The sequence below is a fragment of the Vipera ursinii genome, assembly GCF_947247035.1.
Source record: "Vipera ursinii genome assembly, chromosome: 3".
NCBI classification, from domain to species: Eukaryota; Metazoa; Chordata; class Lepidosauria; order Squamata; family Viperidae; genus Vipera; species Vipera ursinii.
The window spans coordinates 105,388,437-105,409,662 of NC_139516.1; the positions used below are offsets into that span (position 1 = coordinate 105,388,437).

General features: G+C 39.6%; 1 protein-coding gene across 1 annotated transcript in view; it reads left to right on the plus strand.

Annotated features, from left to right (window-relative positions):
• The window catches only part of NIBAN1 (niban apoptosis regulator 1), a 149,023-nt gene that overhangs the window by 23,945 nt on the left and 103,852 nt on the right, over positions 1 to 21,226 (plus strand). The gene's annotated exons all lie outside the window — the stretch shown is intronic.

The following is a 21,226-nucleotide window of genomic DNA, read 5'->3' on the forward strand; positions in this document are numbered from 1 at the left end:
GCTGATAGAAAAGAAACCAGTGTATCTGATCTTATTAATGCATTATCAGAAAACGTATCCTTCTAAGGCAATCATAATCCTTAAATTATAACAGCAAATAAAATGCTAGGGTAGAGAGAAGCAGTTTTCTGCTCATTTAAGTGGCATCTCTCCTGAACGTTGTATCTGCAGAAAATTCTCAAAAGAAATCACATAAATCTAACAGAAATGGACTGTCTTTACTCTGTTTTGTCTTCTACTGTACTGACAAATTTAAGAAAAAGTGCCTTTTCTGGATAAATATTGGATAAGAAGCAGAAGCAAAGATTTTCAACTTCTCTTTTAATAGTTACTATTCCATGGTAAACTTTGGGGGGGATTGTTAAATAAGACTTCCAATGGGAAGACATTTTTTAATGCAGTTTGAAAATCAAGGATTATAGGAGGCGTCTGGGATGAGGAGAATCCTGCAAAGCAAACCTTTTCTTCATATGAAGAATTTTAACTTACACTGTCGTTTATTTTAGAAATCATGCTTTTAAGGCTCTCCCTGAGATTATCAACTGCTTATTGAAATAGTCTATAATCCTAAAGAAGCAAATAAATAATAATTAACTTATTTTGAAGAAGTCAAAAGAAATTCAAAATAGAATTATAAGAATTGCAGGGTTGATTTGTTCTGAAATTTTAATGCAAGAATTGCAATTTTCTTGAGAAAATCAGAACTATACCATCCATAATATTGAATGGGTGTGACTCCAAATAAATATATATAAATTAGTATTATGAAGCTGTGATATAACTGAATTCACACATTCAACAAAATAAACAAAAAAGGCCGAGTATCAGAAAAAACAATGTTGGCAAATTGACTTAAAAATAGAATAGGATAACATTATTGCAGGTTAAAACATGTTATATTTTAGACAAGTAGAGTTTCACAAAATCATACTGTGCATTGGTAGAAATGAAAAGTGATTCAATTTACAAGAATAGTTAATGTTAATTTGTGCAGGGTGTTTTGGATTGAGAGGTTGAATTGAATCATGCAGCCTCACAAGCCCATCATTAAAAATATATTTAGAAATGGTCTATTCTCATGTTAAGGCTGTTCAACTTATGTAACTTTTTGGCTATCCTATTAATAGTCACTCTGTGAATTATGATCAGATTCGTTGCTGTTGAGAATTCAGCCTCTGCTGGAACTGGGCTGAAGCTATGAACTTAAACTACAAATAGCAGATTAAGCCTTAAATGATAGTCGCATTGAGGACAGTCTATTAACACCCAAGTCCTAAACAGAGCAGTTCAAGAATAATTGACTTGTTCTTTATCTGCATCCCAAAGTAAACCATTTTATGTAGTTTGCTTACTGTCAGGTCTGCCATCAGGCCATGGATCAAATGATCTTTAAGGCAGAGCACCTGAGTCAGAATTGATAAAATGGACTTCCGGTGGCTGCGCGGCGCCGGAGACAGCCTTCCCGGGCTGCCCGCGGCTCAGCTGTGTGATTTTCGCCCGAAACAGCGCCGATCAGCTGTTCGGGCGAATTCGAAGCCCCCTCCTCGGGAGAAGAGGAGGGGGTGAGGACCCAGGTAGGGGTCGAGTTCTCCGGGGCCGCCTGAGCTTGGAGCTTGGGCGGCTGAAGGATTGAACTCCCCCGAAGCCTGGGTTGCTCCCAGCTGGCCAGCGTCTCTGCTCCGGACTTCTTGGAGCAGAGCCAGGCGTCTGCGACCACCCCTGCCTGAAGAAAGGACTATGGATTAAAAGGAGCAGGCAGAGTGGTACAAGAGGAAAAGGTGAAGAGGATTATTTTATTTTACTCTCGAGCTTGATGGACTTTTTAAACTTTAAGTGAAAGTGCGTCACAATTGAAAGTAAAAGATGGCGGCTAAACCTCCCCCTAAAACTCTTCGGAGTGGAGGATCTTCTCCGGTGCAACAATCATCATTACAGGCGTTGCACCCTCCTGATGTATTGACACCGAAGGACTTACGAGATGCTCTGGATAAACATGCCCAGGTAATTTTGGAATCAATGGGTGATAAATTTGCACAGATGGAGGAGAAATTGGAGAAATTGGAGGAGAGAATGGAAGAGAGGATGGAACAGAAGTTCAGCGTGATGAAGGTAGACATTTTGTCTTCAGTGCATAAAGTGGCGGAATGTGTGGATGATTTGGATGAAAAAGTGGATGATTTGACTCAAAAGAATGCCATATTAGAAGCAAAAGTACGGGAGAATGAAGATTTAAGAGACAAAATGGAAAGGGAATTAAGTCTTGCTCAATATTACCAGATGCAGTTTGCTGTTAGAATCAGAGGCTTAAAAGAGAATATCAAGGAAGACTTAAAGCAGCTGGTTTCTGAGGCTCTCGAAGTGGTATTGAAACAGCCTGCATCTGAAATAAGAGAAGCTATGGATAAAGTGTTCCGTGTGAATTCATGGATTGCTAGACAGAGAAAGTTGCCTAGAGATGTGGTGGTCTACTTTGCAAAAAGAGAAATTAGAGATGAAGTTATACAAGCTGCCTATGATGCTAAAGTTATGATTGCTGATCAAGAAGTCTTGGTTTTAAAAGAAATTCCTCCAAAGATTTTAAGGAGAAGGAAAGACTTTACATTTCTTGTGCAAGAGCTCAAGCAACGAGATATAAGGTTCAGATGGGAGATTCCAGATGGGTTGATGGTGATGCATGAAGGTAAAAGATATCGGCTGATTACTGTGAAGCAAGCGCGTGATTTCTACAATAACGTTTTAAAAGCAACCCCATTAACACTTCTGGAAGCTGCAAAGGGATCTGGAGAAGGAGAACATCAAGAGGTTGAAGTAGAGGAAAATGGTGCTGGAGGAGATCAAGCTATAACTTCTTTGGATGATCCTAGAGAGCAGAGGGTAACGCGTGCTGCTTTAAAACGAGCAAAGAAAATAAAAGAACAAGACCAGCAAAAGTCTTTGGAATCTCCACAACGTACTTACAGCCAAGCAGTGGGAGGAGCACGGCCTAAAGAAGATAGTCCTATCAAAGCAGTGCTCCAAGAGCTTTGGGAGGACATGCATGGCAACTAAATTTTTAACTTGGAACGTTAATGGACTAAATTCACCACAGAAGAGGAAGAAAGTTTTTCAATATTTAAAACAATTCAAGATAGATGTTATATGCTTGCAAGAAACGCATATTAGAGTCTTGGATCAAAAGTATTTAGTGAACTCAAGGTTGGATACGCAATTTGTTGCTTCTGCAATGAATAAGAAAAATGGAGTGGTTGTTTATGTTAAAAGTGCCTTAACAGCAGACTTAATTGAAGCAGATAAGCATGGAAGATAGTTATGATAGAGCTGCTGCTAGAAGGTAAAAAGACGCTTTTAGTTGGATTATATGCACCTAATCAACAACAAGCTGACTTTTTTAGTTTACTTCACACAAAGCTTACCCAGTTGGATTATAAATCTTTTATTTTTATGGAGGATTGGAATGGTGTTTTGGATGTACAGATGGACAAGGCTGGAGCTTTTAAGCGCATTCCAAGTCATGCTAGACTGCCTAAATCTTTTTTTGAAATGAAGGATGACTTGGAACTGCGAGATATTTGGCGTGAGAGACATCTGCAGGAAAAGGATTACACTTTTTATTCTGACAGACATCAATCTTTTTCGAGGATTGATTTTATTTTGTTGACTAATGATTTTTTTTTGAGGACTAAAAAGGTGAAGATTTGCGCAAGAACTATCTCTGATCATAGTCCAGTTTGGTTAGAGATTGATAAGGAGAAAAGGGACAGGCGCTCGTGGCGCGTAAATGAGAACTTGTTTAGAATTCAGAGAAATGTGGAAGAATGTAAACAGCGGATGAAGGATTTTTTTGAAATTAATATGAACAAGGGTACCTCTATGGATATGGTTTGGGATGCTAGCAAGGCCTACATGAGAGGGGTGTTGATATATATGAATAATAAACATAGACGTGCTGTGGAAGCTAAAAGGAAAGAACTGGAGAATGAAATAAAGGAAAAAGAAAAGGCTTTGATTTTGAACTCAGAGGATGTGAAGATTAAGGAGGCTATTAAATTGTTAAGAGGACAATTTGATAAATTAATGGCTGACCAAGTGGCAACCAATCTGCGGTTTGCCAGGCATAATACTTTTTGCAACGCTAATAAACCAGGTAGATGGTTAGCTTATAGATTGAGGAAAAAACAAAGGGCTTCTAATATTGATAAGATTGAGCATAAAGGAAGGGTTGTGTTTCAACAGGACCTTATCAAGGACGCATTTGTGGATTTTTATTCTAAACTATATGCTAAGGAGAAAATTAATGAAAAAGACATTGATATATATTTGGAGAATGCTAGCATCCCGGTTCTTACGCAAGTACAAAAAGAGGGGATTAATCAATTGATTACAGAAGAAGAAATTTTTACAGCAATTAAGGAACTGAAGGTGGATAAAGCACCAGGTACGGATGGTTTGACTGTGGCCTATTACAAAAATTTGCAATTAGAGATGATAAAACCGTTAAAGGAACTGTTCCAGACAATCCAGAGGAGGGGAAAGGTGCCACCGTCTTGGAGAACAGCTTTTATTTCCTTGATTCCGAAGGAAGACCAAGATGTTACTCAAGTTAAAAATTACAGACCGATATCGCTTTTAAATACAGATTACAAGATATTTGCTAAGGTTTTGGCTAATAGACTGATGAGGGTTCTGCAACAGGTGATTCATGGGGACCAAACGGGGTTTATTAGTGGTAGGCAAATGAAAAATAATGTGAGGCATATAGTTGATGTGTTAGAGTTTTTGGAAAGGAACAACCAGATCTCTGCGGCGCTAATCTTTTTAGATGCTGAAAAAGCTTTTGATCAATTGAATTGGCAATTTTTGTTGAAAGTTTTAGACAAAATGGATTTTGGGGAAAATTTTTTGCAACCGATTAGGGCATTATATCAAAAACAAACTGCCCGAATTATAGTTAATAATAGCCTGACAGAGGCATGTAATATTGAGAAGGGCACAAGGCAAGGGTGTCCGTTATCGCCCTTGTTATTTGTGTTAACATTAGAGATATTATTGGTTAAAATACGGAATTCGGAAAAAATTAAGGGGATACAAATTAGAGATCAGGATTATAGATTGAGAGCATTCGCAGATGATCTGGTTGTTACAGTGACCCAGCCAGAGAACTCTGTTGTGGACCTGATGGAGATAATAACACAATATGGGAAGGTTTCTGGATTTAAAGTTAATATACAGAAAACCAAAATTTTGGCCAGAAATATGACAGTTTCGCAAAAGGCTCTCTTAGAAGGATTAACTGGATTTGAGATTGTTAAAAGGGTTAAATATTTGGGGGTGCTTTTGTCGCCCTCTAATACAAAGTTATATAAAAATAATTATGAAAAACTATGGGGGAAAATTCAAAAAGAATTGGAGAGTTGGGAAAAATTGCAATTGTCTTTGTTGGGACGGATTGCAGCAGTGAAAATGAATGTCCTGCCTAAATTTTTATTTTTATTTCAAATGATACCTATTCTTAAGAAAGATTCTAATTTGGAGGAATGGCAGCGAGGTATCAATAAATTTGTGTGGGCAGGGAAAAAGCCACGAGTTAAACTTAAGATTATGCAGGATACTCGTGAGAGAGGTGGCCTTAAAATGCCCAACTTTAAACTATATTATGAAGCTGCTGCATTAGTAGGAATAAGTGATTGGATTAATTTGACACAAGAGAGATTATTAAATCTTGAGGGCCATGATTTGTTGTTTGGCTGGCATGCATATTTGTTGTATGACAAGAAGGTAGACAATGTGTTTAGAGTGCATATTTTAAGGCAGGCGTTGTTGAGAGTTTGGAAGAAGTATAGACATAAGTTAGATTGCAAGATACCACTGTGGGCAATCCCAAAACATGCAATAGAAAATATACATGCTGGTTTCAAACATGATGTGACTACGTACAAGGAGATCCTAAGTTTGGAAAGAAATGTCTGGTGTTTGAAATCATATAGCCTCTTGCGAGAAGAGGAGGTTGTTCAAAACTGGTTTCAATATACTCAGTTACGGGCCAGGTGGAAAGAAGACCAGAAAAATGGTTTTACAATGACTGATGAAAATTTGATAAAGCAAATTAGAAATCAGGGTCCAGCACATATCAAACGGATATATCTTGCATTGATAGAGATTGATTCAGATACAGAACTTGTTAAGGATTGTATGATAAAATGGGCCCAAAACATCCAGGAAGTTATCACAATGGACACGTGGGAAAAGATTTGGGTGAGGAACTTAAAATTTACACAAGCTCAAAATCTAAGAGAGAATTTTTACAAAATGTTTTACAGATGGCATTTAGATCCTAAAAAGCTTGCAAGTATGTATCCGAATTATCAGCCTAAATGTTGGAGGTGCGGTGACGAAGACGCAACATATTTTCACATATGATGGACATGTAAAAAGGTTAAGGCTTTTTGGATAAAAGTCTGGTGGAACATGCAGAAGATTTTTAAACAGAGGATAAAGTTTTGTCCGCAAGTTTTTTTGTTGGGAATAATTACAGATGCCACAGTTGTGGACACCAAGCTGATGTTGAATTTAATTACGGCAGCAAGACTTTTGATAGGTCAGTATTGGAAGAAAGAGGAACTGCCGACCATAGAAGAGTGGACTTTAAAGGTTTCCGACCTGGCAGAGATGGCGAAGATTTCGGCCTATTTGAAAGATCACTCGCAAGAACGCTATATTATGGAATGGAGAAAATGGATTGAGATTATCCAGAACAAGTATAGGGTTAAGAAGTTTTATGTAGCATTTGAATAAGTCTTCTTTCTTTTTATTCTTTTTTTTTATTTTAGTTTCTTTATATATATTTAATATTACTAAGGCTTGTTTTATCCTATATAAGCTAGAGAGTGATGGATTTTAGAGTTTATAGTTGTTAGTATATGATTGTTTATGATTGCTTTTTATATATATACCTTGTATTTAGCTCTGGGAAGTCGGGGGGGGGGAGGGGGGAGAGGTAGGGGGGGAGAAGGGAGGGGGAGGGGGGTTTTAAAGAAAAATTGTATGTTAAAACTTTTCAATAAAAAAAAAAGAATTGATAAAATGGAGGTGGTGGTTATAGGTCTGGTTACTTTAACTATGTTTAACATGACATCCTATTCCAAACTAAGGTTCACTTATGGCTTTGTATCTATTAGTCCTGCTCCCAAAGTAGGCAAGGATAGCCCTAAGAGGATCTGGTTCTGCAGCAGAGTTTCCATTGCTTTTGGTTTGCTTTCCCACTATATGTGATGACTCTAGTGGCTGCTTGCAAAATAATAACATATGGGAAGACCCAGCCTGTGGAAACATAGAGGAATATCTGGCTTCGAATGGGTTGATTCTTTTGAAATGGGTTAGTTCTAAGGATACAATATATTAACCCATTCACTCAAATGGGACTCAGACTTGGCCTTGAAGTTGATATTGTGGAGTCCCTCAAGCTCCTCATAGTTGCATTTGGTACCTTCAGAATTCTCTGCCAAGTATTACTGGTTATGGCCAGAATATTATGTGCAAAACAGAAATCATGATGTAATCTCATTATATGAAATCTATCTGTCTCCTTCTATAGGTTGTTTTCTTCCCTCTCAGCCAAGTAGATATCTTGCCTTAATCAAATTCAGTAGATTGTCAGCAGGTGAGAAAATTGCCATATACAGTAGGCCAGATGTTTTCTATCTCCCATGTAGAACATGGCATTTTTAAAAAGCCACACACAATATTGTTTTCTACAATTATATCCAGATTTGAAAAATAGTGTGCAGGACTAATTATAGAAGACTGAAAGCACAATCTACTTAGTCTACTGATTTGCAGTGAATTTAAGGCCTTTAGTAGATGTATCCTATTAGGATGGAGAAGATTAGATGGAGAAGAGGATTATGCTTATACACAGTTACACATGCAGAACTATTCTGCTTTAAATTAGTAGACTAGCAAAATGCTGTGGACATAGTATTCTTAGATTTCAGTAAGGCATTTGACAAAGTAGACCACCACCTGCTTCTTGGTAAGCTAGAAAAATGTGGAATAGACAACATCACCACCAGATGAATTTGTAGCTTAGCTGGCTGACAAACCATACTCAAGAAGTAGTCCTCAATGATACTACATCCACATTGAGAGAAGTAAGCAGCGGGGTACCACAAGGCTCCGTGTTAAGCCCAGCACTCTTCAATATCTTGATAAATGACTTAGAAGAGGGAATTGAAGGGGAACTCTTCTGCTAATTTGCAGATGACATCAAACTGCCAGGAGTATCCAACACCCCAGAAGACAAACTCAGGATCCAAAAAGATCTTGACAAACTTGAACAATGGGCCCTGTCCAACAAAATGATTTTCAGTGTGGAGAAAAGCAAAATTTTACACTTAGACAGGAAAAATCAAAGGTACAAGTACAGATTAGGTCAGACCTGGCTTAAAAACAGCAACTGTGAGAGGGACTTTGGAGTCCTAGTGGACTATCACTTGACTATGAGCCAGCAGTGTGCAGCAGCATCCAAAAAAGCTAATACAATCATGGGTTGTATAAACAGAGGCATAGAATCAAGATCAGGCAAAATATTAGTACCACTTTATAAAGCCCTAGTAAGACCACATCTGGAATACTGCAACCAGTTTTGGTCACGATACTACAAGAAAGATGTTGAGGCTTTGGAAAAAGTTCAGAGAAGAGCAGCTCAGATGATCCAAGGCCTGGAGACTAAAACATAGAAGGAACGGATGCAGGATTTGGATTTGGCTAGAAAAGAAGAAATAGCAGTATTCCAGTATTTGAAGGGCTGCCAAAAAGAAAAGGGGGTTAAATTATTCTCCAAAGCACCAGAGGGCAGGAAAAGAAACAATGGTTGGAAACTAATGAAAGAGAGAAGCAACCTGGAATTAAGCAGAAACTTCCTAACAGTGAGGGCAATAAGAATAGAGGTGGAAGGGACCTTGGAGGTCTTCTAGTCCAGCCTCCTGCTCAAGCAGGAGACCCTATACCATTTCAGTCAAGTTGCTCACAAATATAAACAAAATGTTACAACTTGCAATTTCCTTGCAACTGGTATTAAATGTATGCTGCCTGTGATTCAGGAGATGAATAGAATAGAATAGAATAGAATAGAATAGAATAGAATAGAATAGAATAGAATAGAATAGAATAGAATAGAATAGAATAGAATAGAATAGAATAGAAGGGACCTTGGAGGTCTTTTACATGGGAGATGGAAAACATCTGGCCTATATGGCAATTTTCTCACCTCCTGACAATGGCATGGGTTTGGCTTTTGGATTATCTATTGCGTGGACAAGATGGTAGCTCTGGGATAGTGGAATCCATCTTTCTTAGTTCATCTCCTTTACAGAGTTGGTTCCAGTCAGTGATGATTGGGGAGAAGAGTTCCTGCCTCTATTTAGCTTTTTAATGTTAATTTTTATTTAACCTGAAGTCTTAGTGGACATTGTCTAGGAGTGTCCTGTGTACCATGCTGATGACCTCTGATGCAAAAAAAAAACCAAAAAGAAATCCCAAAAAACCAACATAAGATTAATTGCTTCCATTCCACAGCAATCAGAATGGCTTCAGAAAAAGTGTGGCGGTCATGAATTTGTTCTCTAGATATATATTCCTTTTATACTGTTGTTTTCTTCCTGTTTCTTTTTGTTGCCTAGCTGTATAAAGGGAAATGGGATGCGTTTTCATGTATGCTCTAACCATACGGATCAAGATTTGTTTCAAAAACTGTGCTTGGATACAAGTTGGTTTCCAAATGTAAACAAGCTAAAATACACCCTTATGATTTAAAATTATTATTCAGTAACTGAGTAAGGCCTTGTGGCCTAAAAAGGATTAAGGTCTTGCTTTTCCTCTTTGTGTGCCTTATATTTTAGTAACAGGAAATGTGCTCAACTGAAACGTTCTGTTTTTCCTGTTAAGATTCAACATTAGCAGGTGTTAGTTGCATTGATAGAAAAATGCCCTACTGCTTAACAAAGCCTACACTCTAGGAAATGGTATTAGTTATAGACTTTCAGGTTCAAAAGACCTTTTGATCCCATTTTTCTTCATTGAAATTTATTATGGAGCAACCAAATGAAAGTCATCCAGTATAACTGTGACTAATATAGGATACAGTCTATAAGTTATTCTAAAAAACGTATGAAGCACCAGTCCCATATTTGCTACTTTAAAGGCATGTGGATACACATATTCTTAGTGCTAGATCCATAACAAATAAATGCCTAGTGTGCAGGCCACTAAAGTTTTGGATACTTATGTTGTTGTATAGCAGTACAAGAGCTCAGAAAGAGTGGAGGATAGGGGAGCCTGGCATGCTATGGTCCATGGGGTTGCAGAGTCAGATATGAATTTATTTATTTTATTATTTATTTATTAATTCGGTTTATATACTGTCCTACTCCCGAAGGACTCAGGGCAGTTTACAAGGCAAAATTTAAAAACAATACAATATAAAATTAAAATTAAATTAAATTAAGTCTAGCCCCAAAAATTAAAATCACAATTTAAAAACATTAAAACCCCTCAGTCCAGACCAGATAGCTCAAAGAACCAGGTTTTTAGGTCCCGGCGAAATGAACGAAGGTCAGGGGCAGTCCGGAGTTCCGTTGGCAGTTGATTCCATAGGGCAGGCGCGCCCACAGAGAATGCCCTCCCCCTGGGGATTGCCCGTCGGCAATCCTTGACCGGCAGTACCCTGAGGAGGCCCTCCCTGTGGGAGCACACAGGACGATGGGAAATTGACGCTGGCAGCAGGTGCTCCCTCAGATAATCTGGGCCCATGCCATTTAGGGTTTTATAGGTCATCACCAGCACCTTGAATCTCACCCGGAGGGCAACTGGAAGCCAATGCAGCTTGCGGAGAAGAGGTGTTACATGGGAGTATTGGGAGACTCCCATCACAACTCGCGCGGCTGCATTCTGCACCAGCTGAAGCCTCCGAGTGGTCCTCAGGGGCAGCCCCATGTAGAGAGCATTGCAGTAGTCTAGCTGGGAGGTCACGAACGCAACTGAACAAGAACTAAATTAGTTAAGATCTTTTGATTTAATATGAAATTTTTAAAAGGAGCAGTATTGGTCAGTGTGATAATTAGAACAAGCCATTGGAACCACTAGAGTGTACCTGTGTACGGTCACTCATGCGCTCGTGACCTCTCGCCTTGACTACTGTAATGCTCTCTACATGGGGCTTCCCTTGAAGACCACTCGGAGGCTCCAACTGGTACAGAATGCGGCCGCGAGAGTTGTCTTGGGAGTTTCCCGGTACTCCCATGTTACACCTTTGCTCCGCGAGCTGCATTGGTTACCAGTTGTCTTTCGGGTGAGGTTCAAGGTTTTGGTTACGATCTTTAAGTCCTTACATGGCATGGGGCCGGGATACCTCAGGGACCACCTGCTGCCGGCATCAACTCCCCTCCGCCCTGTGCGTTCCCACAGAGAGGGCCTCCTCAGGGTGCCGCCAGTCAAGGAATGCCGACTGGTGGCCCCCAGGGGGAGGGCCTTCTCTGTGGGCGCTCCGGCATTATGGAACCAACTGCCGGTGGAGCTCCGGACGGCATCAGACCTCCGAACTTTCCGTCGAGGCCTGAAGACCCACCTATTTGAAATGGCTGGTCTGGCCTGACGGGGGATTATGGGTTTTAATTTGTTGTTTTAGATTTGTATTACTGTTTTTAACTGGGCATGGGTTTAATCTTTTTTAATTTTTGTATTGTCTTTTTTTATATATGCCCTGTGAACCGCCCTGAGTCCCTACCAAGGAGAAGGGCGGTATATAAATTAAATAAAACTTGAAACTTGAAACTAGAGGTATTTGTGTCAAAGCAAATGGTGGTGCTACTGAAAGGAAGAATGACTGGAGGAAAGGAAGAACATCTGACCCGGTCAAGCAGTTTAGCAGATCCTTTAATCTGGTAGTGCTATGCTTTAAATTCCCCCCACATTATATTCTTTTATAGAATTGTGATAATCCAAACATGATACAGTGAGTTGCTATTACCAGTAGGGTAGGTTTTTTTCTCTCTAATTAAGAAAAAAATCTGGTTGTAATTATTAAAAGAAATTTCAGAGGATGAAAAACTTACACATTGTGTATTGGCCTTCATTTTCCTGACACGATATTATTTAAATTTCAGATGGACTAGTGAATGACTAGTTTTTAGTTTCTGTTGTAAATGTGAAAACAAGAGTGAACTACTCTTTAGTTGACATATCATCTTCAATCTAATTTCAACTTCCTCAGATGCTTTGCCTGACATGTTTTTAGAATTAGGTTAAAGCTCTGTCTGCAATCACTATTTTAATTTACTATATGAGAATGGAAATATGCAAGCCAGTCTGATTCTCCCCCCAAAATAAAACGTCCCCCCACCCGTCCAATGACTTTTCCAGCTGTTGTGGCTGAGGCTGTTTTCCTGTTACAATAACAGTGGAATGCAAAAAGTCTAAAGCTATATTATTATGGTTATTGGAATTGTTTTCCTTAGTACATTTTGTTATGTGAAATATCCAGTATGTTGGAAATAACAGCTTAAGAAAACTGGCTGCCACAAATTTCCTCCAACGGTACTATGAGACATAAATTATATAATAAGATATATTAAGCCCTATTTCTAGCTTTCTTATGATAGATTTTAGATTGCTTGTTGCTGCTGCTCTTTTTCAGCTCCAGTAGTCACTTTTGGAGTATGGCACAAGAAAGGGTCAAGCAGAATTCTCTGGTAATGCATGTCAGGGAGCAAAGGTCTGTCCTTCAGGGACAGTTATGTAGCTGTTCCATTCATAGTTCTGCAAATGTAACCTTCTAGCTAGGGGACACTCAACAGCAAAGCAATCAGCATGCAAGATGCAAATGTCTGCCCAACACACAGTTGGGATTTCGGAGGTGAGCATGTCAGCCTATCTGCAGCCATCTGCAACTTATGCTAACCCATCAACTCCTTCACAGCTTCGGTATGTAATGACACTTGTGTGCAGTTGCGGGCAACCGTAAAACAAGCTTAACTCAGAATCCTTGAGAATCTATTCATACCTAAGCCAATATAAAACTAAATGCTCCTTAAGAACTCCAAACATATCCTTCAAGTGCAAACAGAGCTGTAAGTTGAGAACAAAGGAACTAACAGATTCTCAGTATAAGAAGAACAAGTGTCATTGACTGAGATGGGCGCCCATAGAATTGAACAAATAAGTAAATAAATAAACTAGGGAACCAGGTTTATGTATCACACTAACCAAACCAGGAATAAGCTGTCCTTGTGCCTTTAACCACCGAGTACGCATGCTCTCTCAGTACTGCCTTTAACTATCAGAGTTAAATCATCAGAGTTAACTTACTGCTTACCTTCTGTATGATCTTTCTCTAGTAGGGTAGGGCAAACCAAATTAAGAAATTTACAGTACAATTTTAATGTATTTATTGAAAATTAAATATCCATCATTTAGGCTCAACCATTGTAAAGGGTGAAGGGAGAACTAAAATTCTAAAATAAAAAGCAATAGTAATTAAGATGAACTAAATTGGCAACATGTAATTTCTTCTCTTATCCTTATTTATACTGGCTGGAGACCAAAATCCCATTTTAATCACAACATTGATTTACAATTTGGCTGGCATAGAATTCCATTTTCTTTCACTTTTACAAAGTGCTGGGGAAATGTAAGATTTTTAAAATTTAGGTTTTGGTTGAAAAGGTGTAAAGTATTATTAGAAAATGTGGAAATGCGGAGCTATAAACACATATGTATAAACAGAAAACCGATGTCTTTACAAATGAAAATAATTTCAATTGATCTAGTAAGTAACAAATTAAGCTTATCTATCCAGCTGTTAGTGAAATGTCCATTCCAGTTTTTTAGTTCTGTTTAGGTTTGGAATTAATGAGGTCTTCAACCAAGATCTGAAATTAAACATTTCAATATTTAACAGTTTGCAAGAGTAGTCTTCCTCCTTACTAACAAGATTGAGAATATGTATCATGCTTTTAAAAATAAATTTTTAAAAGTGGATATTGACAGCACACAAACAGATGAAATTTCTTTTTGGATCCACTGTTCTCTAACTTATATGACATATAAAATGATAAATGAAGTGTTGATAAATGCATAAAACTAATAATTCTATTAGGATAACTGCCAGTGGTAAATTTTGAAAAACAAAGTAGGACACTGTCAAAAGTAGTTCCTGCATTGTGCAACTCTTTCAAGACAGCTCGAAAAAATGCAACAGAAAGCAAAGCCAAGAACAGATAAATTTAATTGTATAAAACAAATTTTAAAATGAAGTTTTCAATTTTTAAAAATAAAAAAATAAATTTTAATTAAAATTAAAAGCAGAAGCCTCTAACATTAAGAATCACATAAGAGTTTGACCATTTTGTTGTGTGTGTTTTTTTTAAAAAAATAGGACATCTCTGATTACCGTCTATGGCTTCTGTGTACCACCGTGGCTTCTATGGACCCTGGATTTGTGACAGTCATCATAGGGAGTCATTTGAAAGTGATTTTCATATAATGGCCATTAGATGTGCTTTGGTGAATAAATTCAGGTACTGTTAGGCCATGTGCACATAACTTTGTGGGTGAATGGTTGCTGCAGCAATAAAAATCATTGTTAATGTTGCAAAGATTTAAATTTAGCAATAGAACAAATAATTGCCACGTAAACATTTAACTTCAATGACTCAGGCTTTCTCTCTAGCAAACAAAATTATTATTTGGTTTGCCCAAAGATTTTAAGTACCTAAAAAATGTAGTAAAACTCTAACATTCAAAACTGCAGAAATCTTCTTGGCTTCAATACTACACCTTTCCAGTGTTGTTGGGATTGTCTATGGGTGTTTCTGAAGACTATAATTTTGGGGTTTGCTGCTAAAAAGCCTTGGGGAAAAATGGGAAGAAATCTAGATGCGACTGTATTCACTAAACTCGTGGCTGCAAAATTTGCTTTTTCATCTGCTTAGGGAAGAAACATTTTCTATCCTGGTCAGATGTTGCTAAGCATAGAGAGTTTCCAGTCTAGGTAAAGGTAAAGGTAAAGGTTCCCCCGCACATGCGTGCTAGTCGTTTCCGACTCTAGGGGCCGGTGCTCATCTCCGTTTCATAGCCGAAGAGCCAGCGCTTGTCCGAGGACGTCTCCGTGGTCATGTGGCCGGCATGACTAGACGCCAAAGGCGCACGGAACGCTGTTACCTTCCCACCGTAGTGGTCCCTATTTTTCTACTTGCATTTTTACGTGCTTTCGAACTGCTAGGTGGGCAGAAGCTGGGACGAGTAACAGGCGCTCACTCTGTTACGCGGCACTCGGGATTCGACCCGCCAAACTGCCGACCTTCTGATCGACAAGCTCAGCGTCCTAACCCACTGAGCCACCGCGTCCCTATTTCCAGTCTAGTGTGCATGACAAAACAGAAAGGGTGGTGAGTTTGCATTTAATGGAAATCAGAGCCCAGATGTGTATTTCATGGATAACCTAGTGTGTCAGTGGGGAATGGGAAATCAGTTTAGAATTTCAGTGTGGTGTGAAGTTCTGAACTTAGCAAGCAACTGGAACTTGTTTTAAATGACTGATCTACTAAGCTGTCCCTAGTTTAACCACAATTCACTGAATAAACTGCAATGGCTGATTTCCATTAAATGGCTGCAGTTTATTCTTTAACTTGTTTCACAAAAAGCCAGGGCTTAATATGCAACATGAATGAAGCTACCGTGTTGCTTTTCATTCGAATAACCTTTTTTTAAAAGATGTGAGAAAATGGCTTTGAATGAGCAATGTTTCATTGCAGAGGAAGGGACTGATTTCATTCAGTGCCAGAAAACTGTGTGTACCTCAGTTTATATGCATTGTTTTAAGACTAGGAAAGAAAGAGCAGGAAAAAATTGGATCAGCTTTAGGATATTTCCAAGGAATGGAAAAGTTCAAATGTAAATCCCAGGAAGGGCCTCACAATGAGCAGACAGCAAGATATTTAATAGATACTTTGTATATGGATATGACTATATATAGGCTTTTATATGCTGATAAACTCACTGAATATTTGCATCTGTTATAGATGGGCTTGATAATTTTTCTGTGGTTCAGAAAATGGATTGTTATTGCTCTTCGACCATGGTGTATGGACTACAGATAATCTTCGATTTACAACCATAATTGAGCCCAAAATTTCTGTTTGCTAAGCAAAACTGTTAAGTAAATTTTGCCCCATTTTATGACCTTTCTTGACTAGGATTGTTAAGTGAATCATTGCAGCTGTTAATTTAATAACACGGTTGTTAAGTGAATCTGGCTTTCTCACTGACTGTCATGGTTCCGACAGATGAAATTCTTGAAAAGAACTTCGAGGCATTATTTACCTTAAAGAATCTTTTATTCGAGAAACAAAGTATTGGCACTACATAGTTAAAGCCAAAAACTGAATTCCCCTCCCCTAGGCACAAAGTAGCAAAGCACAATTCCCTCCTCCAATTAACAGTCATAAATCACATTCCCCAATTGTTATGACTAACTGGACTCTTATCCACATCCCCCCTCCCAGCATCAACTAACTCTAAAAATGAAAGAAAAAAGATGGCTACATTTCCATCTGTTGTCAAAGCAAGAATATCCGATGTTAGCAGCACTGACATCCGGCCCCACTTACAAAAAGTACAAATCCTGTAATGTAAACAAAAACACAGGTTAAGGGTTGCCTCTTGGTTTATTAGGGTGTTTCTTATAGAACCTATTAATGAATCTGACAGCTTTTTCATCACTAGATTTCACCCAGGTGGCCTCAGACAACAAATATCCCTTCCATTGCACTAAGTACTGCAATTTTCCCATAAAAATTCTAGAATCAAGAATATGCTTTACTTCATAGTGAGTCTGTCCTACCACCACGAGGGGTCTGGGTGCCTTCTTAGGGGGAAGTCTTAAGGTGGAACCCCAAAAAGGTTTCAGTAGTCTACAATGGAAAGCAGGATGAACTTTCCCTAATAGCCTAGGAAGTTTTAATTCCACCATGACCAGGTTAATGATCTTTACAATGGGGAAGGGTCCTAAGTACTTCAGTCCTAACTTCTTACTAGGTAACTTAAGCTGTAAATATTTAGTTGAACATTTTCCCCAACTTGGAATGTTCTTTGAGGAGCCCTTTTTTATCTACCTGTTTCAAAGCAGTTTTCGTGGTTTTCCAAACTTCTTTCCGCCCCCTCACCCATTGATCAAGTGTCTGGGAAGTGGAGGGCACGGGGGTATTCAGGTATTGGGCTGAACTCTTTTCCTGTGGCCATTTTAAAAGGCGTGAAGCCAGTGCTGCTGTGAACAGAGTTATTGTAAGCCACCTCTGCAAAAGGGAGGAGGTCACTTCAGTTCATTTGTTGATAATCCACATAGCATTGGAGATATTGCTCCACCATTGAGTTCGCAGATTCAGCTGCCCCATTGGTAGACGGGTGAAAAGCAGATGATAGTCCTTGAGATGAGCCAATTAGTTAAAGAAAACTCCTTCAAAACTTAGCTGTGAACTGCACCCCCCTACCAGAGATTATTCGTTTAGGTGCACCATGCAGTGAAGTTAAAACGGTTAAAGTACTGCACCCATTGTACTTGTTTCGGGGACAATTTGCAGGGAGTCTTCCAACTCGGTTGCTTGCTCGTTATATAAATTGTTCAGCCACTCAGATGCTTCCTCTTCCAAGCTGGACACAATCATGTCGACCATAGCGGCTGGGTTCTGATAGAAATAGGCACAGTGCTTCACATGAGAGCACTGTGAGAAAAAAGATCAGCTTCTCCGGGTCCCCACTGAAGGTTGCTCTAAAAGGTAATGCCATCAGTGGTTGCTGGCCTCCACACTATGGATGTTGCATCCCCAACTGTTTCTGCCCCCCCATGGCGGCTGCCGCATCCCCAGTTGTTGCAACCCTCCCAGTGGTTGTTGCATGCTTGGGGGCTGTTGTCACCCCCACGGCTATTGCTGCATTGCCAGCAGCTGTGGCATCCCTAATTGCTGTATGACCCCCACTGGGTTTAGTGGTTGCTGTAATGGCACCCCCAGTTGCTGCTGCACATTTGGGAGCTGCGGCCACCCTCAGCTCGGCTGCTGGACCACCACCAACTGCTGGCTTCCCACCTGGGGAGGCTGTGACATCCCCCATTGCTGTAAGGGCCCCAGGCTGGGTGGATGGTAAGCGTGTCAATCCAGGGTGTGGCTGTCCTGGTGACGGCTTGGGCTATTATCTCATCGTGGGCGATCTGGACTTTTGGAGGGGCAGTGACTGGAACTGTCTCTCTCTGCGGGGCTGATGGCCATGGTCAGTGGCTTTAAGGACAGGGAGGCTGCCTGATCTGCACAGGTGGGATGGGGGTTCCCCTTGGCAGGAGTTGGTGGCTGCCTCGCTGATTGCCATGATCGCTCGCATATGGGGAAGGTTGTTCTCCACTTTTCATCTCTAGCTCCTCAAATCTTTCCACCAACGTCTCCAATGATTGACTACAGGCTATGGACAGGTACTTCCACTTACCCAAGTCCTCAGCGGTAGACAATTTTGTGGTTCTCCACCAGTCTGGGGAATGCGACGTGCTGGAATCTCCTCTTGGCAGCTCAACCTCATCCACCTTCGAAGCAGTTGATTGTGGCAAGGCCATCTCGAGGTGTCTGGAGTCTCTACTGGGTAGGGTCCATTCTGATGACCAGATCAGCTGCCCTTGCGGCTTGGGCTTTGCCCCCAACTGAGAGGCCTGAAAAAGTTCCTTCTCCACTGGCACACTGGCTTGTGCTCCCCCCTCTGGGGTAGCAGCCGCTGTCAGGGTGCTGGTTTCAGGCATTCCTTCCTTCTCCATGCTGAGATCTTCCCCGAATCTTTGTTGGTCTATCCCTCAATTCTAGGGACAGGGACTGGGGCTTGAGACCCCAAGATAGGTAAAAATTGGAGGTTTTGGCTTAATGTCATGGTTCTGACAGATGAAACTCTTCAAAAGAACTTTAAGGCATTGTTTACTTTAAAGAATCTTTTATTCGAGAAACAAAGTATCAGCACTACATAGTTAAAGCCAAAAACTAAATTCCCCTCCCCTGGGCACAAAGTAGCAAAGCACAATTCCCTCCTCCAATTAACAGTCATAAATCACATTCCCCAATTAGCTTGAAGCGCACACTTTCTCCCCAGCTTTCCAGCCCGCCAAATCTTTATCAACTCTGGGTGCAATAATCTTGGATTCCCATGGCTGAGTTATTATTGTTATGACTAACTGGACTCTCATCCACATCCCCCCTCCCAGCATCAACTAACTCTAAAAACAAAAGAGAAAAGATGACTATATTTTCATCTGTTGTCAAAGCAAGAACATCCGATGTTAGCAGCGTTGACACTGACTTTGCTTGTCAGAAGTTTGCAAAAGGCGACCACATAACTGGGACACTACAACCATCATAAATATGTGCCCAAAGTCTGGATTTTGATCACGTGACCATGGAGGTGCTGCAACAGTCATCAGTCACCTTTTTTCATTTCACTTTGAATGGTCACTAAATAAACTGTCAAGGAATACCTTTACCATGGTCCCAGTGCAATAATCCTTTACAGTCGTTTTCTCGAAGTTTGGAAAAAAATTTATTACCTTTTGCTGGCCACTGGTTGATATTGAATGCTCAGCTCATTGGGTTTCAGCCAAAACCAGCATGACTGCTCTTATGTGCAGAAGAGGGGAGGCAAGCTGATTCTTGACCTCAAGCAGTAAAATTCTGTCTGCTTTTGAGACCTCACCTTCTTGGGATTTTGCAGCACTTAGGAATACCATAACATATGTTTGGGAAATAGAGCAACATGAGGAAAAGAATTCCATAGGGATATGCTTTGTAAAAGAATAATTGCTCCATCCTTTGGGAAGGTTCTTGTTTGAGAGATTAAAAATTTAGATTTTTAGATTTAGATTTTATTAGATTTATATACCGCCCTTTCCCGAAGGACTCAGGGTGGTTTACAGGGCATTTTAAAATCATATCAATATAAAATACAAAGTTAAAAGAGAATTAAAAGATTAAATTATCCCTGAAAATAAAACCCCAGTTAAAATTCTCAGCCTGGCTCAGAGAGCTCAAAAAATCCTGGCACGTGTAATTCAGTTGCATCTGGAGATGACAGTCTGGACCCTGTCTTTGGGATCCTGATCATGCTTCTCCAGGATTTCCAAGGAAATCTTTGCCTCCTTTAGTTCTTGGCTATCCTTTCACTCCCCAGCTGGGGACAAGCAGAGAAGTCTAGCACATTAATTGAAAAACTTGGCTGCAGTTCACCTTAAACAGCTGCAATATGCATGCCAGAGATTCAATACTAAATTTGGAAATGTGCTATTAAGGGGGCACAAGAGGTTGGGGGTGTGGGGTGGGGAGAGAGCATTTCTCCAATCTTTTGAAATATATACAGGATAAAAAAGATTGTTTCTATTGATCGTTTCTATAGAGGTTCGCTTCTCGAACATTTTTGCACGAGATATCATTCTGATGTAACAAACTCTTAATTGGCTAATTTGTACAGATCAAAGAAATTCAAGAAATGGAGAGTTCTCATCATGTTTTCTTTGGTGTTTCTTGTTTAAAAATCTGAGAGATTACAGTAATAGGAAATCAAATCCGAGAGATTATAGTAATAGGAAATATTTCAACTGCAACAGGGGCGGTCAATCATATGGATGTCTCCATCCATTGTAGAAACTTCCATGTCCCAACAAGAAGATTTTTATATAGAGAGATATATAGAATTAGATATGCAGTATAGATATTTCAGTTAAGATTTCCTATTACTGCAATCTCAGATTATACATATGGCGCAAGGCTTTAGAAAGACAATGAAAATTTGGCTGTTTCCTTTCAGTCAAGATGCGTAGAATTCTTACATGGAAGGGTATGATATATTTGAATTATTGATTATTAATTAATTGTTATATTTATTTTAGTTGATATTTTGTTTGGGGTTATTTTTGTTTATCAGTTTACTGCATGCTTCTCGAGTTGCATTGTTTAAATCAGGCAACTATATATATGCTGGAAATAAATCAATAATCCTTCTATGAGCGAGGCTAGACTTGAGAGAGAACATGATTAGTCAAAGTTCCCCAAGGGGCTCCTGTAACTAAGGCTGGATTTAAACCTGGGTTTCCCCCGTTTGAGTCCCAAATTAAGTGGTACATTCTCAATAGCTACAGTATTTCTCCTTTAGAAGCAGG